Source organism: Sciurus carolinensis, chromosome 6, assembly GCF_902686445.1.
Source record: "Sciurus carolinensis chromosome 6, mSciCar1.2, whole genome shotgun sequence".
Classification (NCBI taxonomy): domain Eukaryota; kingdom Metazoa; phylum Chordata; class Mammalia; order Rodentia; family Sciuridae; genus Sciurus; species Sciurus carolinensis.
Window position 1 is genome coordinate 114,224,180 of NC_062218.1, and position 21,252 is coordinate 114,245,431.

At 36.6% G+C, this 21,252-nt stretch overlaps 1 long non-coding RNA gene across 1 annotated transcript; it reads right to left on the reverse strand.

The window, feature by feature from the left end:
- Positions 1 to 79: 79 nt before the first annotated feature.
- Positions 80 to 12,770, reverse strand: LOC124986549 (uncharacterized). The gene is made up of 3 exons (XR_007109035.1): positions 12,175 to 12,770; positions 3,002 to 3,612; positions 80 to 274 (listed from the first exon to the last, which is right to left on the reverse strand). It is a non-coding gene; the product is annotated as an uncharacterized LOC124986549 (long non-coding RNA).
- Positions 12,771 to 21,252: the final 8,482 nt, after the last annotated feature.

Genomic DNA, 21,252 nt, shown 5'->3' on the forward strand with positions numbered 1-21,252 from the left:
ATGCACCACCTAATATTTAAATCCCCCAAATTATTTCAACACTGCAATTGTTAGAATTTAAGAAGTCGCATGAATCAAGGGAAAAGAGGAGGCTCTTCGAGGAAGGATTTACCCTGAACACATCCCTGTCCTCCTCCCTTTTCTTTAACCACTCTGTTCCACAAAAAGTGTACAGATGCACCTGCATAGCACATCTGGAAACACAAACAGAGCATGAATATTCCTCTCAGCTCTTCTTCTTCATGACAGCATTCATCCTCAGCAACTCCTGGGCCTGTCAACCAGAAATGGTCAAGGAGGACATTAGTTTCTTCAGGTTGTTGTAATAATAAATCACCTCAAATTTAGAAGCTTAAAACAACAAAAACATACTCTCTAGCAGTTCTGGAGGCCAGAGTTCAAATTCAGTTTCACTGTAATGAAATCAATGGGTCAATATGGTCATAGTACCTGCAGAGGTTCTGGAGAAGAATCTGCCCCTTGCCTCTCCGAGCTGCTGGTTTGCTGGCATTCCTTGGCTCATGGGGCTGCACCACCACAATCTCTGCCTGTACGGTCACATTGCCTTTTGTCGCCTATCTGTCCAGGCTCTTCATCAGTCTCTTTCTTCCAAAGACATTTCTTTTTTTATTTTTTTAAATTTGTTCTAATTAGTTATACATGACAGTGGAATGCATTTATGTGTTTTGATAAGTCCTACATAAATGGAGTATAATTCTCATTTTTCTGGTTGTACATGTTGTAGGATCACATGAGTCATGCAGTCACATATGTACACGAGGTAATAATGTCATTTCACTCTACTATCCTTCCTACCCCCATTCCCCTTTCTCTCCTTCACTCCCCTACCTAATCTAAAGTAACTCTATTCTGCCCTAGCACTGCCCCACTTTTTGTGAATTAGCATCAGCATATCAGAGAAAACATTCAACCTTTAGTTTTGTGGGACTGGCTTATTTGGTTTAGCATGATATTCTCTAATTCCATCCAGTTATCAGCAAATGCCAGACTTTTCTAAAGTTATTTAAGGTCCACCTTGTTAATCCAGGAAAATCTCATCATGATATCCTTAATTTAATCATACTTGCAAAGACTTTGCCAGATAAAATAACAGAGGTTCCAGCAATCAGAACCTGATATTTTTGGACAGTCGTTATTCACTCCACTGGAGGGAGAAGCCTGCTCTGCCCCTTTTGATCATGACAAACCAAAAATCTCCCACTCTGCATTCCATGTCCCACAGATTAAGTAACATCCTTCAACTTATTCTCTGGCCATAAGGTCAATATTTGGATTTCCTATTTTTTGTTACTTCTTATTTCTCAACATATTCAGAACAAGAGGAAGGAAAGGGGATGCCATTTATCAGGGGTCCCTTTGAAACTCAGTAGGAGAAATGAGATGAAAATAATGGCATAGATAATAGCAGGCTGCCTGTTTGAGAAACCTCCCCTTTAACACGTCTCACTGTGAAGAGGTCAAGAAGCAAACACAAAGCAAGATAGGAAAGAGAATGGGAGGCAGAGCACAAAGATCTAGACCTAATTCAACCACCGTGTGCATACTCATTATGCACAGTGAAGTATGTACATACGGCACCTGAAAAATATCACTGAATTAATAATTTAAATCATGATTATGCCTCTAATTTCCTACCATATTCTCCTAAATAGACATTGTAATGAAAAGCATATTTTATTTACAATTATAGTTTATGAACCCAAATGTAAACTGACAGTAATGAGAAGATGGTGTCACTAAATCCATTTTAATGTAAATTGCCACATTTAAAATATTCTGAAAGCAGTGAGGGCAGTTAATGAACCTACTACTGATATCCTTGTCAGAAATGCCTGGCTTAAACCCTGATCTTCTGTTTCAGACTGGATGATGATCGCCTCCTCATCGTTTAAGTGTTTATTGTTTCTCCTCATGATACTCTAATTATAACAGTTTTTCTTCCCTGCCCCCTCCTAGCAGTCAGCAAACCTGGGTTGAATTAAAAAGGAACAACTCTTTGGCTATAAACACAAATCTGTCTCCCAAGCAAGAGCTGCTTGCTGTGCCCATAGCAGGGAAAAGCAATGATGTAACAAGGGTAATTATAACCTGTGCTCGCTGGTGTCACTGAAGAGAAGGGCCTGTCAGCATTTCACTGTGAATAATAACACCATGCCTCTGCTGACACGAAGTGCCGAGTGTTACTGCCTTGGTTCTCAGACAGCTTTAAGTCTAAGAATATAATTTTTAATTGAAGAATGTGCTACAAAATGCTCTAGTTGCTGCAATCATGGTCTTATAATGCAGTCCTTGTTTCTTAGCGGTACCCAACTCTCGAATTCTGAGCTACTCCTGGACCTGAGGTCTGGGTCTTAGGAAGGAGCCACGGAACAGTGATTCCAACTGAAGGTGAAGAGGTGAAAAACGCCAAGAGTTGACTCTGAAGTTCTTTTGGAAAATTTCTTCCCTCACATATGTGTTCTCTTGGTGGTGTTTTAGTTTGTGTTATCCAGAGACTCATAACAATCTGATGAAAAATTCATAGAAACTAGAGAAAATAATGAAGAGGCCAAGGTTCTTCAAATTCCCCTGGAAAATGAATGATTTAAGGAAAATTGATGCAATTCCTATCACATTGTAAAAAGCCCTCATCTTCTGAATATGTAAAGAACTTCATTAGGAACTATTAATAATCCAATAGAAATAAGAGCAAGCAAACATGCACATTCACTTTATATAAATAAACATAAATGTAAAGATGTTTAACCTCATTCATAACAAGAGAAATGCAAATTAAAATCACTCTGACACACTCTCTCTCTCCAATTAGGTTGGCAAAAGTCTTGGTCTGCCAGTATGCTCTGTTTGTGAAGATATAGGGAAACAATCTCATGGATTGCTGATTAGAGTATTAAATAGCCCACATCCTATATTAGTTTTCTATTGCTGCAGAAGCCAGTGACCATAACTTTAGAGGCTTAAAACAAAATAAATTTAGTACCTCATAGTTTTGTAGAACAGATGTCCAACATGAGTCTCACTGGGTTAAAGGTAGAGCTACCTTCTTCACTGGAGACTATGGGAGAATACATTTCGAATTTTTGTGGTTGTCAATTGAGGGTCACTGTCCAGAGACAGTTTCCAGAGACCTTCTTGTTTCCTGATTCTCATCTTCTATCTTCTAAGACAGTAATGGTGGGTCAAGTTCTTCTCAAATCACATCTGCATTACCCAGTGTTCCTCATCCTTCTTCCACAAACACTCATGTGAGTAATTCAGGTAATTCAAAACAACCTCCCCTCTCAAGATTCTGAATCTTCCTCACGTCTTCAAAGCATCCTCTGCAGTGCAGTGTGACATCTTCACAGGTTCCAGGAATGAGGCTGTAGACATCTTGGAGGGGACACTCTTCAGTCTAACACCAAGGCAATTTGTCCTTAACTCAGTAATCTCACCTCTGGAAACTGAGTCTACATATGTAACTGTGCATACACACAAAAAATGACTATGAAACTACTTATTCTTAGTACTATACTTTGTCATACAAAAGAATATGAAAGTTTCAAGCATCCAACAGCAGGGCACTGATTAAACTATGGTAGATCTCATTTCCTGTGGATTAAAAAAAAATGAATAAATTTGTACTGTTATAGAAAGATATTCAGATAAAGCAATTGATATAAATATATATACATACATGTAAAGACATTTTTAATAAACAGAATTACATATAGATCACATGACTATATATAATGGTACTTTGACAGAACGAATCTAATATTGATATTGATGTCTTTGTAAAGATGCCTAACTTAAAGCTTCCTTATATAATAGCATCCATATGTGTATAATATCCCCATAAAATATTTTTTTATCAATATAATATTAGTCTATTATACATGTATACACTCATATAAAAATACCGTCTCTGGATAAAAATATATAAAGAGAACAAAACTAAAGTTGCATTCTTTTAATAACAATGGACTATAACACAAGAATTTAATTAAAATGAGATTGTCTATAGAGTATAGATAAGTAAAATAAAACTAGACCAGGAAAAGGTGGGAACGTAAAGCCGTTTTTTAATATTATTTTGATATTTGAATTCAGTGATTGAAACAACTTATGCAAACATATAAATTAAAGTAACAAGCTAAAAGATTAAAGTCCAACTTCCAAGAAAACCTGGAATTGGGAAATGGAATATTGTCCTGCAGCAGAATAGCTTTATTTTTTTCTTAATGTATGAAAATGCATTTTGAGTAAGATAATGCAGACAGGAACACTAGTTTATATGGGAGTTTGTTTGGTATTGTAGTTATAAAAAAAATGAACAAATGTTGGATAATGGATGGGTATTTTTGTAGCATTGGGAATAATGCAAGTGAAAAATCCAATGTGTTTGACAGTAAATGTGTTTGAATGTCTAATAATACTTTTGTACTTCGCTGCATTTCCTATGCTTTTCAGTTACAGAGTTACATTTTAATAAAAGATTAAATGTCATTAAATACAAATTTAGCATTTCAGCTTGGCACAAGCTTTCCAGTCTCCCCAGAAGGTAAGAAAAGGATGTGAACTGAACAACACCATTCTGTACCCAGGGCCAGTCCTGAGGTCAGTCCCTGAACATCTACCATTGTGACAGTACCTTCAAAAATGAGTCAGGGTAAATGATGAACCACCAAAGCTGCAACTCCGGGGGTGCAATGTGAAATTACTAAGAGGGGGTGCAGCATTCATTATTACCTTGGGTCTTCACATGAACTGACCTTGTGAAAGCACTGGGTTTGGTCTCCAGAGATTAGCACTCAATAGAGGGCAAAAGCTGCTCTCATGCCTCCATTAAATGTTTTTTCTGATGCTGAGAAGAGGGAAAGGTAAGATGGGAAGGAACAAGTAGCCTATGGACAGAACCTACAGAAATACTATGTGGGTTCTTACCCAGATTTTTCTTAGGTCTTTTAATGATGTGGTAAATGTCCAAGATACATCACAATCTTAGCAATCTTTTCTGAGTGGTGGGATTTATGCAATTTCTGTTTATTTTGTAGATATTTTTTCAAACAAATCTGGGATAAGAAAGAATACTACCTGTTATTTATTTAAAGGTCCAGGTTTGTATAAATTTCTCATACCCTATAATAATAATTTAAAACTTATCAAGTGTTTCTCCACCTATCGTTCCTCTCATATTTATGTTACTGAGCTTCCTGGCTGATTCTGTGCCTTCTTGGTGTCCTCATTCTCCTGCTACCTGTGTTGTTTGCTTTCCAGGTATATTCAAGGACATTTTATGAAAGTGAAGTCCAACAATGTGTGCGTGTGTGTGTGTGTGTGTGTGTGTGTGTGTAAAAGAGAGTGACAGAGGAGAATGGCTACTTTGTAGTATAAAGCACACCCTACAACACAAAAAGTTTTCCCAGAGGTAGAAGAAGGGAAGAAAAATCACACAATCATTCCTAGTTTGTTAAAGAATATTACTGCTGTGGTTTGCAGCATATAGAACAGTTTATTTGTATACTGACATCTTTAATGACTGATTCAGAACCAGTTCTCTGAGTAAAAGGAAATTTTTTTCTTATTAAGAATTCCACTTAGCATTAGTCTAGATCTCAGGTACCTCCTTCATTTCTAAATTACAAAAATACCTTTTCTCAGCATGCTACCAATTATGAGCAGTCTACCCTCACGTAGACTCATTTTTCTATACTACTTCTTCATACTGAGATTTTATCATATTCCCCAAATCCCAGCAGAGATAATGCGGGGGGCGGGGGGACAACACTAATGAATCTGACTTGAATTTTGATTTTACTTCTCTGCTGGGTGACTTCAGGTAGGTGACTCAGCTCCTGGATCTTCAGTGTCTTTGTCAATGAGAAGCAACAAAAGCAAAATAGCTAACCAAGTTTGACATTTGAGAAAGAACACTTGCTTTCATTTCTAGCCTTAGGACTCGTACATAATTCACACGGATGCAACGGAAAATTTGGAACCCATTTAAAAAGCACCTTATACTCCTGAGAGGAATTTATCACAGATCATGTCAAGGCAAGATAAACACTAAGTGTGGAGAAGTACATTATTTATCCCAATAACCTCAAATGTTCTGGAATCCAAAATTTATAGTAACTCAGCAGAGCCTATGTGTTGGTACCCTAGGCAACAGCTGAATGATCCCTTTGCTGCTGCTGTCAGAAAATAGCTGAACATTCATAGGGTGGTCCTGTTCATAAAAAGACAAGAAATTCCTCTAAAAATTCTAGTATGGTCAATGTGTAGTCTACCCATGATCTAGAAGGAAATAAAAGACCTATAAACTTTTAAGCTTGTGATCACCTGGCTCACAAAAGTAAATTACGCATTTGCAATTCTATCATTTTACTGAGACTCAATTATATAGAACTTTTCAGGATTCCCGTTTAGACATCAGAGTGTGAAGACACTGTTCTTAAAGTGTCCTGTACTATATATCTATATATATAGTATGTCCTGTGTGTGTGTATATATATATATATATATATCCCATTATTTGAAGATATATATAATATATATATATATATATATATGTTTTCGCAGACCTCATCTTAGGAGGAGAGGAAACTAGAAATCAAACTAACATGGTTGAAATTGGAGGAAGAAGACCAAGTTATGTTGGATGTGAACAATATTTTTCCACTCAATTTTGTCCTTTAGGGAAACAAACAGAAAAACCTCATTAATCCAATATGGATCTCATCAAAATGGTTCACAATTCTAAATAGTTTTGATTCCCTAGTCAAATAGATGTGCTACTGTTTTTTTAATGAAAACATCAATGACTCAAAATTATCCAGATAGTGTATGATCAATGTTCTTCGAATTAGTGAAGTTTTCCCTATTGTCTTGAATGGGATTTATATAGTGAAAACAGAATATCAAACAGTATAATTCCTATCTACTCAGAATGTTAATCACTTCACATGTGTATGTACAGACACACACAGCCACATGCTCAGACATACACACACGCACCAACACACATGTGCACACATATATACATTGAGATTGCTTTAGATTGTTTCCAAATTCTATGAGATAACCCATAGCTAAAGCTCAAAATGTCAGTGATATTAGAAAGAATCACGCAAATGGTCATTTATTGCCATTGTGGCAGTCAAAAAAGTCATATATATATCAAAGTTATTGCAGCACAATTCTCAATAGCTAAGTTATAAAATCAATCTAGAAGCCCATCAACAGATGAATAGATAAAGAAATTATGGAATATATACATAATGGAATATTATTCAGAAAAAAAAGAAGAATGACTTTATGACCCTCTCCAGTAAATGAATGGATCTGGAGACTATCATGCTAAGTAAAATAAACCAATCCCAAAAAACCACAGGTCAACAATTGTCTCTGACATGTGAATGCCAACCCATAATAAGGGGGAGAGTGGAAGAATAGAAGTTTAGTGGATTAGACAAAAGGGAATGATGGGAAGGCAGGGGGATAGAAATAAGGAAAACACTGGAATGAATGACATAACTTTCCCAGGTACATATATAAATACACCACAGTGAATCTCACCATCATGTACATCACAAATCCTAATTAGATTAAGATATAATCCAAGGTTGTATAAATATATCGAAATATATTCTACTGTCATGTATAACCATAAAGAACAAAAAAAGTTTTAAAAGTCATAAAGAAAACAAGACTTCCATGCAGTTTATGAAAATGGGAAAGACAAACTTATTTTTTCACTAGACACCCGAAAGTTAAAACTACAACTTCATCCCGAATTGATCATCTGACAACCCCACTTTCATGATCCTCTTTGAGGAAGATTTCACACTGTAAATCACACTAAAATCTCCCTCCCAAACTAATATCACACTCTGATTTATCCAGTTGGAAATTAAAATAAAACCTCATTTGTTACATCAATGAATCTATTTGGAATGAAACCCTCGTGAACTCAAGAAAGTCAAAAAGAAATAGAAAACACAGCAAACAAAGAAAAGTTCTGGTGAACTGTCCTGAACTTCAGAGGTACTTCAGTTTCATTTATAATTACCCTTGGGAAAGATCAAATGAATTTTTGTTTTGCTACTCGTCAAAACTGAAAATAGGTCTTCCTGGCACAGAGCAAACCCCACGTGTATATAATTTGGACACATTGTGCACGCATGTGTAACTAGCACCATGTCCAGAGTTCACCAAGCACCCAGTAAAGCATGGAATGCAACTCTTCCCACATGATCCCTCTGTTCTATGTCATCTTCTGTCCCTAAGTATCTGCATAGAATGGGTTTTAATTTAAAATAAGCCTAATAATCTATAACACTGTTTTGCTCTTAATGCTTTCTTTTTGTCTGTCCATTTTAGAAAATAGTAAATATTTGCTGACTACTGCCTGGCATGACTATATGTTGGTGATGTGAATATGTAAGAACATTTTAGTCAGTTTCAGTTCATCCCTGTGACAAACAAGGCAGAGGAGGAAAAGTTTATTTGATTCATGGTTTTAGAGGTTCCATCTGGGGTCAACTGACTCCAGAGCTATGGGTCCAAGGTAAGGCAGAACATCATGGTTGAAAGACGTGGAGGAGGAAAGCAGTTCAAGAATGGCAACAGGAAGCAGATAGAGAGCTTCACTCACCAAGAACAAAATATAAACCTAAAAAGCGTGTTCCCATATTCCTGCTTCATCCAACACACCCTACCTGACCATTGTAACCACTAAGTTAATCCCTATCAGTGGATTAAAAAACTGATTAGGTTAAGGCTCTCTTAACCCTGATCATTTTACCTGTGAACATTCTTTCATTGCTTCACACATGAACTTTTAGGGGACACCTCAATTCTAAACCATAACAAAGAGTCTATGACCTTAAGACCTGAACCAACAATCATGGGAGATCACAAGTCTCTTTTTCCAGTGCTGAGTTAGAAGTGAGGTCAATACTCAGAAGACTTTGGCAGGAAACTTCATACAAATGCCACTTCTGCCCAGGACACTCACTGACAGAACCGCTTACAAATTTGGTTCACTGTTTCTCTCTTGTGGGCAACTTTAAAGTGCCAATTTGATGGCAACTTAGTAAAATACCCAATACATTATTTGGTGTATGTACAAGAAATTATTATATTATACTATCACAGAAACAACACTGTGCAGGACTATGCATTGGATTTTTATAAAACTTTTATGTGTAACATATGTCTCATATTATATATTTAAATATATAAAATATATAAATATATATATAATTTATATAATATATAATTTATATATAACACATGTTATTTATATTATATATTAATTTATAATATGTTATATATTATATATAATATTATGAATATATGTTTATATATAAATATTATATATTTAAATATATAAAATATGTTTATATATGTATATATATTTATAAATGTATGTATATTCATGACTTTCAGGTGACGAGAAGTCAGGGGTATAGCAGGAAGGAGAAAAAATCATTTAGTTACAACTTTAACTGAATATAACTGTGTTCAATGGTAACATTTTTCCCTGAGGCAAATTTGAGATAACTCACAGTTATTCATTGAAAAACACAATGTGTTTAAAGCACACAGAAAACATCTATATTTGGTAAGAAAAGTGGCAAATTTTTGCTAGTATTAATGAACCAAATTTCTATTTGCATATTTTTGAAACTGGAATAAAAATATCAGATTGTATGGGACATGTTTTTCTATTTACTGTGATGCCCAATTAAGAATAAATTTCTCCAAGTATGGGGTATTGTTAAATTGTTGCAATCTATCATTTTTCATGTCTTGGGCCATTATAACATTAGTGTGTCATTGTTTGACTACTGAACTATTTTAATATACTCACTTTATGAACTATTTGCTGATGTAGATAGTGTAATGTGTGCCGTGGTGCTATGGGTAAGACAGACCCTTGTATATACATGCATTCTATGTTTACAAATTTCACAGGTTTTGTTTATTAATACTTGCATACAGTAGACACCAAGGGCTAGCCTAGAATTTCTTAGTTCCACAGAGTTCTGTTGTTACAAGTAATTTTTGTTTGTTTATTTGTTTAAGTTCCCATATGTCATGAATCATGAAAACCAAGTGTAGATTTGTTACTAGATTCATCAAACATCCTTCTTTCCCTGGAAGTTCAACTGACTTCCAGGGTTGGCAATGTAAACTGAGAGAGGAAACCCTGCAATGCTGGTGATTGATACTCTTTTTGTACTTTCTAGTACAAATATATATCCAAAGAAATCAGGAGTTTTATTTTTTTTTTGGATAGTCAAGAATAATTTTTCATCAGCTTTTCCTTGTGAACACTTACTGATGTAATAATTATAATAATTACCATCTCCTGAATGTTTACTAGCTGCCAGGCCTGTGACCAAGTTTATTATAGACATTTGTTTTTATTATAGGCACTTGTCTCATTTAATCTTCACAACTCAGCAAGGTAGGTACTCTACTTGAGCTCAGTTTAAAGATGATCTAAGCAAAATTTGTAGAAGCTAAGTAACTTCTGTGAAATTATATAACCAATAAGCAGTACAGCATTTATTGCATCTTTGGTCTGGTCAGTTTAGATTCATTGTTCTTACCTCCATAATAACCTCCTTAAGAAAACAATGCTTTCTAAAGAAAATGAGGGCGGAAAGACTATACCTGTCAAACCAGAGGTCAAACAAATTTTAGAAAGAAAAGGTGGTACTAAATTTTTGATGTGTATTAAAAAATGGGAAAGTGGAGCTGGGGTACAGCTCAGTGATGGAGTGCTGGCCTAAGACTCTGGGTTTGACCCCTGGCATTGCAAAAAGTGGGGTGAGGGAAGGGAAATACTTGAGATGTTGGACGCACTCCTGAATTTGAGAAATTTTCCATTTCTACTCAAATTAAATCTTGGATTCTATTATATTTTGAATGAAGGAATGAATTTTTTCCCATGGATTTTCAAACACAACATACACAATTGTATGCATGTCAACAAACAATGTGTTAACTGTTAGATTTAAACACCATCCTGAATTTGGCTTTATCATTTTCTTGATGTTTAAATACAGTTTATTGCATAGATTTCTGAGTCTTCTAAAAATGGTACATAAATAGTCTACCTTGATTTGTTTATTCATTCATCATTATTTCAAAGATTTAGTCATCTCGTTACATAAAGCCATTTCATCTGTTTTCTTAGTAGAGTAATATTTCCTTTTATATATATATATACCAGTATGTATCAATTCTGTCACCAATGGGCATTTAATTTGTTTCTTCTTTTTTATTTTTATACACAATGTTTTACAAGCATAAATGTGCTTGTCTCCTTCAAAGACATTTCTAGATCTAGCTAAGCCATTCTTATACAGTGACATTTCAAAGCTATTTCTGAAAATCCAGCTCTCAAGTTAAAACTTATTAATGTTTTAATGTAGCAAGTTTTGCTGTTTCATTATACAATAAAAAATGGTCTCCCATTATAAAAGATTACAAGTGATATTTAAAATGTATATGAACAGGTAATGGAAATAATATCAAGAGCTGGAAAAGGTGATAAGAAATTTGGGGTGATGCCTGACATATGATTTGTAGCCAAGGTTTAAACTCTCCCTTGATACTTTTTTGACATTATGGAAGGATTGGTTTCTAGGTTCAGCTGTTCTTACAAGAAGAAAGAACTTTATTAAGTATCTGGTTCAATATTTTCATAAAATTTCAATTATGTATACTTGTAAATGAAATAATCTAATGATCATATCATACATCAGAATCCTTTCTATTTCATGTATTAGAAAACCCAATGTAAAAATGGCAAGTTGTTGGGTCATGTTATTAAGAAGTACTGGGTTTCAAACAAAATGCCAGAGGATCTGGTCTTTCTCTGGATGCCCAGCTCTTGTCCCTGTTGACTGTCAGAGCTGTACAGTCCCAGATTCAGGACTGGGAAAATGGGTACACATTTCTTTCAGCAGTCCCTACCAAAGAACACACATTTCATTGGCTCTGACTGGGTCACACCATCCCAGAGCCAAGAACTATGACTGAGAGAAAGCAGGATCTGATAGACCAGGCCCTCCTTACTTGTCCACCACTCATCAGGATCAAGTCACCCTTATACAAGACATGGAGCTGAGCCTGAACAAACATGTGACTCACCAGGAAAACAAGGGGATTCACAGCACAGAATAGCATTGAAAGGATGCGACTTTCGCTTCAATGGTTGTTTTTCTGTTTCTACAGAATTTTGTTTCAGATTCTGCATCTTGTTCCCAATTACCCTTCTCTTTCTGCTTTGGGTCCAGTGGACTTATTTCACACTCTGAAAGTTAAAGGGACGTGCAAATCAGATGGATCTGGGTACCACACATCACACTCCACAGTATCACTACCGATTAGTACATTCTGCACATTTTCCGTGTAACCCAGGACAGCCATCTCTAGAAGTAGAGAGGAATCTGACATTCTTGCAATCTCCCTCCAGCAAGTCTGAAGGGAATAATTATTTCATTCAATACATTCAAAATGTCCCGAAGCAAGTTTTAAGCTTTTTACACTCAAAATTTCTCTTAACTTAGCTTCTAATTATCACAGCTTTGGTTTTAGTTTTCCTGTCATCTTCACGAAATTCTGCATATCGTCTCAGCCACAGCAGATCTCTTCCTTGGCATCCAGACAGTTTAAAATTTGGCATTACACCCTGGCTAGAATGACTGCACAGAAACAGTCTTCACACACTGATTTTTCCACGGGTTCATTCCTGTGAAACACATATGAAACATATGCTCATTAGTTACAGGAACCAATTTAAATGATAATGTTTTCCAATGACCAACATCAAATAAACTTAGGGAGTAAACATCACTGCAACATGTAAACAAGCTATGATGTGCAGCTGAGTGTGAAGGTGATTGTCAAGGGACAGAGCTGATAAGGACAGGGCAACTAAACCAATCTACGCAGGACAATGATGCATATTTTTCATGCAGTGCACTTGATTTCTTCTCTTAGCAGGCTGCCATGCTCTCCTCTGCAGGTGGAAAAAAAAAAAGAAAGAAAGAAAACAAAAATAAATAAAAAAGAAAATTTTAAACTTCTAAGCTCTTGCCAGTATGTTCAATGTGCATGAAGAACAGTAAGAGAAATTGTACTTGAAGGAAAATGAACAGGGTTACAAACATAGCTGCATGGCTCTATAAGGTAATGCTATTGCTGTTCTGTCTTTAAAATTCACAACATCACCAGTTCATTATACAAATCAAGTTATATACTAAACTTTACCAATAGAAGCATTTTTTAAGTAGCTCATCTCTTGAGAACTAAGCACATTTTCAAATAGTGCCATAATACTTAGAACATTTTAGGGAAAAAATTGGTGCCAAGCAACATTTTCCAGGCAGTAGTTTGAACACTGAAAATGAAAATAGCATAACTGATGTAGAATATTTGAGTGATATATAATGGTAAAGAGGAGTTTACCAAATTGACAAAGGGGGAGGAAGATATTTCCAGAAGAAAAAAAAAACATGATGTGCAGAGAAATAAAGATATATGATCCATTCTAAAAGTAACAAGCGAAGGAGTTGGAGAGGGTTGGAGTAGGAACAAATGGACCTAAGAAGGCAACTTAGGCCTTATTTGTTGAAAATTTTAAATATCAAGTATTAAACATTTTTAAATGAATCATAATCTCATCAGTCGAATATTTTTGTTGACAATTTTCTAGATGGGACCATCAAAATATATGGGTTATTACAGTCATATAGAAAAGATATAGGAAAGAAATAAAAGCCCTTTTCTTTTGTGTCTTTCCCCAACACAAATTGCTATTAATATTTTCTTGTGTTCTCTTTAAGAAAAAAAGTGATTTGAATACTTCACATTTTTAAATAAAGATATAATATTATGCATGTTGTTCTGAAAGTCGGTGGTCCACCAACCTTTATAGGCTCCTCCATGCCAACATAACACACTGAACTCAGTATTCTCCAAGGTCCTCCTTCACCCCAAACTTACCATCTGCATCATCAAACCTCTTCCAATTTACAAATATAATAGGTGAACATTTCAGATCTTGTTTTTTTTTTTACTTATTCTTTTTCTAAAAATGTGTGATTAAGAATCTTTCCATAATTTGGCTAGCTAGCTACTTTGGACAAAGATTTTGAAGAAAGTTTTATATCACACTCCCAGATTTAGACATTATCTTAGGAATGAAATTTTTTGCACCTTTGATTTAACTCTTGATGAGACCTGGATGACAAAATGGAAAAGAAAATGAATAAATTCTATTTTTTTTGGTCATTTTCTTTTTTATTAAGATTTTGACCTCTATTCCTAATTATTGTATCATAAATATGCAGAACAGCCACGTTTATCCTGAGGCTTTGGGAATAAAAAGCATTTAGATGAGGAGCCGCTCCTTTAATTTCCGTAGGAAGTTCCAGGAACACTGGTTTGGGTTTCCACTGGAAGGAAAGATACACATGTGTGATCATGTAGATCACCAAAATCAGCCCAGTTATCAACGATTTCTCAACAAATATTTATTTCTTCCTCTAATTAACTCAACCTCATTGCTTGAACTGATTTTTAAAACAAGGGTTTAATCAAAAGTTGGGTTTAACTTGTATGTGCTTCATGTACTTAAATACTTATCCCATTCAGATTTTATAGCAGTGACGGGCCCTTCCTTTGTCACCACTATGTTGAGTGGTAATGGAAATCGAGAAAATCTAAACAATATTTTCAAAGGGACTCAGAAGTCCCTGTTGCAAGTACCTAAGTAGTTCTGCCCTGCTGTACCAGATGTAATAAAATCCACAGCAGGCTTTAGCCTTGGTGTGCCACTTAATAATCGTGCATGTGACTCATCTGCATTTCTAACACCAGGTCTCAGAGGCAGGCTGAATTCTACATATTTCATGAGGTGTTTAGGTATATTCCATTTACACTCTGTCTTGTGGATCCCTACCCAGCCCATCCTGAGAACATGTATCTGTGCTCAAAAACCAGTGCACATTTTTACCCGTGTATTATGTAACTCTACTAGGAACAAAATAGAATTCTCAGTAACAACATTTTCAGTAAACTGTCAACAAAATATGGACAATTCCAAATTTTCAGAGAACAAATCAATTAGGAGCAGAAAAGGTCCATCTTCCTTTATAAGCTACTGCATTTGAAGTCAGACAATGCACTGTCAGCTAACCTTCTGTTTAATTCCAAGATTGCTCATTGTGGGATAAGTACCCATAAGTTAACCTGGAATTTAAGAATACTTTTACACCATATTGTACAGTCGAGCTCATAAAGTTTTATTTTTATTTTTATTTTTGATTAACATGTCTTATACACACACACACACACACACATAAAAAACTATCAAATGACTTCTGTTATGATATTTCTCTTTATAAAATTCTTAGTATAGAAAATCCAGCTATATTAAATGATAGTGATGTTGCTATTCCTCTCCATAGCCTATCAACCTGATAATCTATTGAAGGGTCACATAGTAAACTTCTCAAACCTTTCATTAATTCATTATGGACACTGAGAAGGCCCACTTTTGGATTTCTAGTAAGAATCCTCCCTTTTCTCTTTACTTTTCCTTTCTCTAGATTCAGTCCAAAAATCAGAGAAGCAAAATCCTCATCACTATGGAAATATTCGTGTGACTTATTCCTCCTTTTCTCTGGCTGTGAAAAATAAGGCCGTGCCACACATACAACACTGTAATTGACTCTGGTGCAGCTGCCATTGGCTCTCTCCTATAAGAAATCATATTAGCCTTCCTTTTAAATGTGTTCAGGGTAATAAGTCATCCTTGACATTCACCATTCATACAACAAAACGTCTGTGTTACAAAACCAGCCCCAAGCTTATCAAATAATTAATACCAGATTTGTAAGTGACACAAATGATGTCAGGTTTTTGTATTAAGTAGGACCTTGATCCCCAGCATTTACTGGTTGCAATCCTTTTACTAACAGATAACATCTGCCAACGAGTAATACTTGGTTTCAGGGAAGAACAGTTTTTACTTATTTTATTCCTGTGAAGTTGGCTAAGTTGGTAACACTTGAAACCAAATGCTTTTGTTTAATCACCACAGAGCAAGAAATCGTCATGCAATCTCTTTAACATTTTTTTAAACCTTAAGTGAATCATATTTTAAAATGAGAATAATCCTATTTGGTCCTTGGCAAGAAGTCACTTCTGAAATCACCAATAAGCTAATTGCCCTAATACTTCTAGGTGATGTCAATCAGTTAAGTAGGAAGTAGAAAGATGTTCTGTGACCAGAATCACATAGGAAATACTTTGAGTTACTGTTACCTTGATCTCAAAAGAAATGGCAAAACATTCCATAGCCAAGTTTTACTGTTAGAGAGAAAAGTGTCAAATAAGTGATGGAAAAGTCAACTATAGTCCATGAAAATTAGATTTGGAGGCCTCAGGGTGAACTTATGTTCAGCTTAATTTAGATAAAGATGGTCACATGCACAAATATTTCTAGATATGTTAACACACATGAGTTACTACACACACATACGCGTTTCCTTGTTCCGTCACCTGAGAGGACATGGAAACAACACTCCTGTGGCAACTAGCAACACTACCACCCAAATCTTGCATTTGAAATCCATTTTCTAATAAAGAGAACCAGACTCTTTGGAGAAATGGTGGCAGTAAACATTCAAAACGAGGTTGAAACCTTTTATAGTAACAAAGTGTTCAACACCAAAAACCTAAGAAAAAGAAAGGAAGGAAGGAAGGAAGGAAGACAGCACCCCACAATGTTTGGAATATGCCAAAGGGACATAGAGGTTGAATGAAAATGTTCCAATGGTCAAATATATAACAATTTGAGCATTAAAATAGTATTAAATTATAACCAAATGTATAAAGTAAGCATTCATGACTCTATATTGACATAAATGAAAAATAAATGAAGGAGAATGTATAAAAGAATTCCAAATAATTCAGGTTAATGCTCTGCCCTCAAGGAGGAGGACCATAACTCCTTTCTCCTAAAGTATGGACTGGACAAAGTGACCTGTTCCTAATGGAAAGAGTATGAAAGGGGGAAATGCAACCTCACAAATATTGCCTCAGTCAGGTGGCCCAGGCGAACACCCAGAATGAAAAGTCATGAGGATAGTGTGCAGCCTTGATGGAACGTACTGAGAAGGACATGTCCTCCAAAAAGCACAACCCCAGGAAATCATGAAAAGAACATCAGACAAAGCCCAACTGAGGGACAGTCCACAACATGCCTGATCAGTGCCCCACAAAACTTCCCAGGTCACCAAAAACAAAACCTGAGAAACTGTCACAAGCAAGAGGAGACTAAGGATATGTGATAAAATGTTTTGTAATATCTTGGATGGGATTCTGGCATAGAACAGAAAATAGGAGGAGACAACCAAGGAAATCTGTAGAAAGCATGCAGACTTATTCACAATAACATGTAAATTTCAGTTAATCTATTATAAAAATGTACCACAGTTATTATACACAATAATAATAATCCAGGAAATGTTATGTGGGACATATAGGAACTCTGTACTGTCTTCATAACTTTTTCTGTAAAACTCTAATTTTCCTCTAAAATAAAATTTAAAAGTTGATTGAATATTTTTAAATCCTCCAATTTACTTTTAGTTATTAATCCAGTCTTTAATTGAATGCCAATATTCTTATGACATTCAAGCGAAATTATTAGCCTCTGATGCCTTATAGATTTATGAGTTAATTCTTCTAAATGCTTTAATCAAAGCCTGATTTTACCCTGAGAATGGTAATTTAGATTGTTAGAAAAATATTTTCTAAGTTGTTAAAATGCTGTCATTTTGGTTATTATACAATTTCTGATAAAAGACTACTATAGCCTGACTCTCAGTTTTATTAAAACCCCATTATGATTATCCTTCTAAAAACACTCTAAACTCTGGTCAGCTTCACCCTGAGTGGTAATGAGGGTGGAATGTATCATTGCAAGCCTAATTCTGTCCATTATATTCCTGCCTCTCCATTTATGCTAGTCTGAAAGTGTTATTTGAGCTGGAAGATCATTCTGTAACCTTCAGATTACTGCTGGGTGGCTTCGACGGAAAAGGAATTACCAATGCATTAAATTTGAATTAGCTCTGAGAAATCATGCAGATGTATGCACAGAACATTATAGCAATACTGTCTCCCAGGCACAGCAGAATTGCTTTTATGCAGTTTTAAAGAATCACTTGAGCAACCTTTAAATTGCACACATGATGAAGCTGAGCCAGCATCTTCTGTTAAAAAAAAAAAAAAAAAAAATTCTGTAACCCAAATATAGCCTTCCAGGGAGTTGTGTTCAGAGAAACCTGATCACAGAGAGACTGCGGCCGAGTGGCCTGTTTGGGTCTCAACCGCGCCATATTAGAGTACCCTGGCAGAGTGACTGCAGAAGTGTCACTTAGACTAATGATTATGAATTATGCAGAGGGTCATATCCTCTTAGTTACAAGTCATTTACACGGTTTCCCTCTAGACTGCCTAGGCTGGTTCATTTTTTTTTTTTTTTCTTCCTACTAGGAAATAACTCATTGAATAGATGTTCAAAGTTGAATTTATTGACATTCTATTTTTCTTCTATAATGCCAAGCTTGCAAAACAACCAAATGAAAAGAGCAAGACACCTACCCTCAGTGAAATTACAGCAGTAACAAATATTTTTTTTTCTTTTATTTTGTCAGAGTGTTTCACATTTTAAAGTTCCGATAGTTTTAATCTCTCTCTCTGTCTCTCTGTGTCTCTCTCTCTGTCTCTCTCTCCCTCTTCTATCTTCAATTAAATGAAAAGGTGGTGTAACAATGTATGCAGCAGAAAAGTGAACATGCCAAGGCTCAAATCCCACATCTCTATCTATAGGGTCTATACTGTTTCAGTGGATGACTTAGAAGGGAGACAGCAGGAATATTAGAGAAGCACATTCTTAAAATGAAGCCTGTTGAATGTCACTCTATTATACTCCACCTTCAGCCTTGAGTCCACACTTAAAATGAAATAAATCATAGATAATTCTGAACATTTTAACAAGGGATATGACTGGTGACACACAGGGATCTGCTTTCCTATTGCTCAATGATCTTAGTTTCAGTGGAAAAACTAAGGAGCTCTGACCTCTCCCAAAGATCATCCATGAACATGGTCAAAGTTAGAGACCATTTCTCATAATAAAATGAGCCTGGAACATGGGGAAATGTTTTTTCCAGATTGACCTGGCAGAGCAGATGAGGGCTGAGTAGGGCAGAACCTGTCAACACTGCCTAACCAGCTTCAGAACCAACAGGCCTTGTTATCATTATTCATTATTAGGCAGTGGTCAAATATTCAGCCTTGCCAAATGCCAATCAGCACAGACTTCCTCCAGGGGAGACACCCTGATAGCGAGGTCTCTTCAAAAGGGGGCTCCTTGCTGCCAGAAATGGTAGGAGAGTGCCTCAGAATTGCTGTTCTCATTTCCAACAGCAAACTGGTCTACAAAGGTGGTAGAAAGACTCAGGCATGGCTTTGAGCAGCTGCATTTTGCTCTTCCCGAGGGACCTGTGCTATCTAGAGAGATTCCTCAGGATCTGAAATGTCTCCCCAGTAGAAGAGCAAGAAGTTAACCATCACTCTGTACCAGCTGGATCACATTCCCATTATCCCTGCTTCCTCCAAAATAAACCCAGGAAAGTTCCCAAAGGACAATTCGTGACAGCACAGTGGAGTTAAATGACATTTAAAGGCCTCCCATGGCAGAATGATTTATTGAGGTAATAGCCAAAGGATCTTTTTAACAGAGAACTCTGTCCATGCTGCTGTGTTCAAACTTGCAAAAATTCTTTTCAGAAGAAAGCAAAGTACTAAATGGCCAGTGGCCCACAGCTGGGTCCCTACCAACTGTCTGGCCCTTCCCTTTGACTCTCACGCATCCTCAATCCTGATGGGCTCTGGTGCTGCCTGGTGGAAGCCAAGTTCCACGCTCACCATTCTGTGCTCTGCCTGCCATGCTCTTCTTCCATCTCCATCCCCCCTCCCCCCAGCCTGGTTTCAGCTTAAATGTCACTATTGATGTGTTTAGGACTCCCTGTAATAGATAAGAACCCTCCGAAGACATCACCCATATGCTTGCCCTGCTTTGTTTTTCTAAACAACACTTATCCTTCATGACAACAGGGTATAGTTTACTTCCTTAATTGTTCACTCTTATCTTCTCAGACAAAAAAAAAGTCAACTACATAAGGACTTTATTTGTTTATTCATTTATTCTTAGAAACTAAAAAATGCCTGACACATAGTGAGAGCTCAGTCATATTCATTGAATTGAAGGAATGAGTTTTAAGGTATATTTTCTCTCTGCATTTGTCCCTTCTAAGCCTGAGGTCCCCATCCCCACCACCATACTGCCTGCTGACACACCTGTGAACACCGCCTGTTCCAACAGAGAGCTCTCTGAGAACACTTGCCTGGGAGATGACCGTGTTGTCAGGCAGAAAAGAGAAGCTCCCTACTTCCTGGAAATCTAAGCTTCTTGAGGATTTTGTCAAAAGGAAAAGGAGAAAGAAGATTATCTTTGTGGGCCCTCCTCCCTGAGCTAGGGAGCACAGCTCAGCAGTCCCAGGGAGGTCAGGAACTTGCTGAGCATTCATTGCAGCAGCCAAAGACCCCACAAGGCAGGGAAGCTGCAGGACCCCCACCTCCACCCTATGAACGGTGCTGAACTGGGGTACAGTTTGGGTTTTGTTCCTGGAAGCATTCTAGGGACATTTATTCACATGGGAAGGGTCTCCAAATGTAAGATTGAATTTCTGACATCAGGTATAAAGGACCCCTGATTAAATTTGGACTGACTTAAAGGCAATAAAAAATGTGACACTACTGCTTACCAAGATTACCATTGACCATCCATCCCTCCTACATGGAGGCAGCCCCTCCATGTTAGCCAAGAATCCAGGTTGGCTGGCTTCCTGCGCCTGACACTTTGTGTTCACACAAGCCTCTCTTACAAAGCTCCCCCTATTTCAGGAGAAGCCTATGCTTGATTGAATGCTCTGGTGTCACCTCCTGAAATTCTCATTTGTGGGTGTGCAGTTGTGTTTTGTGAGTTAAGTAGAATTGGAGAGTTGAGCAGAGGTGATGAGGTAGAGCCAGAGCCGGAGCTCAGGCCTGCAGGCCTGGCAGGCCATGTGAGTCCACGGTCAGGACCAC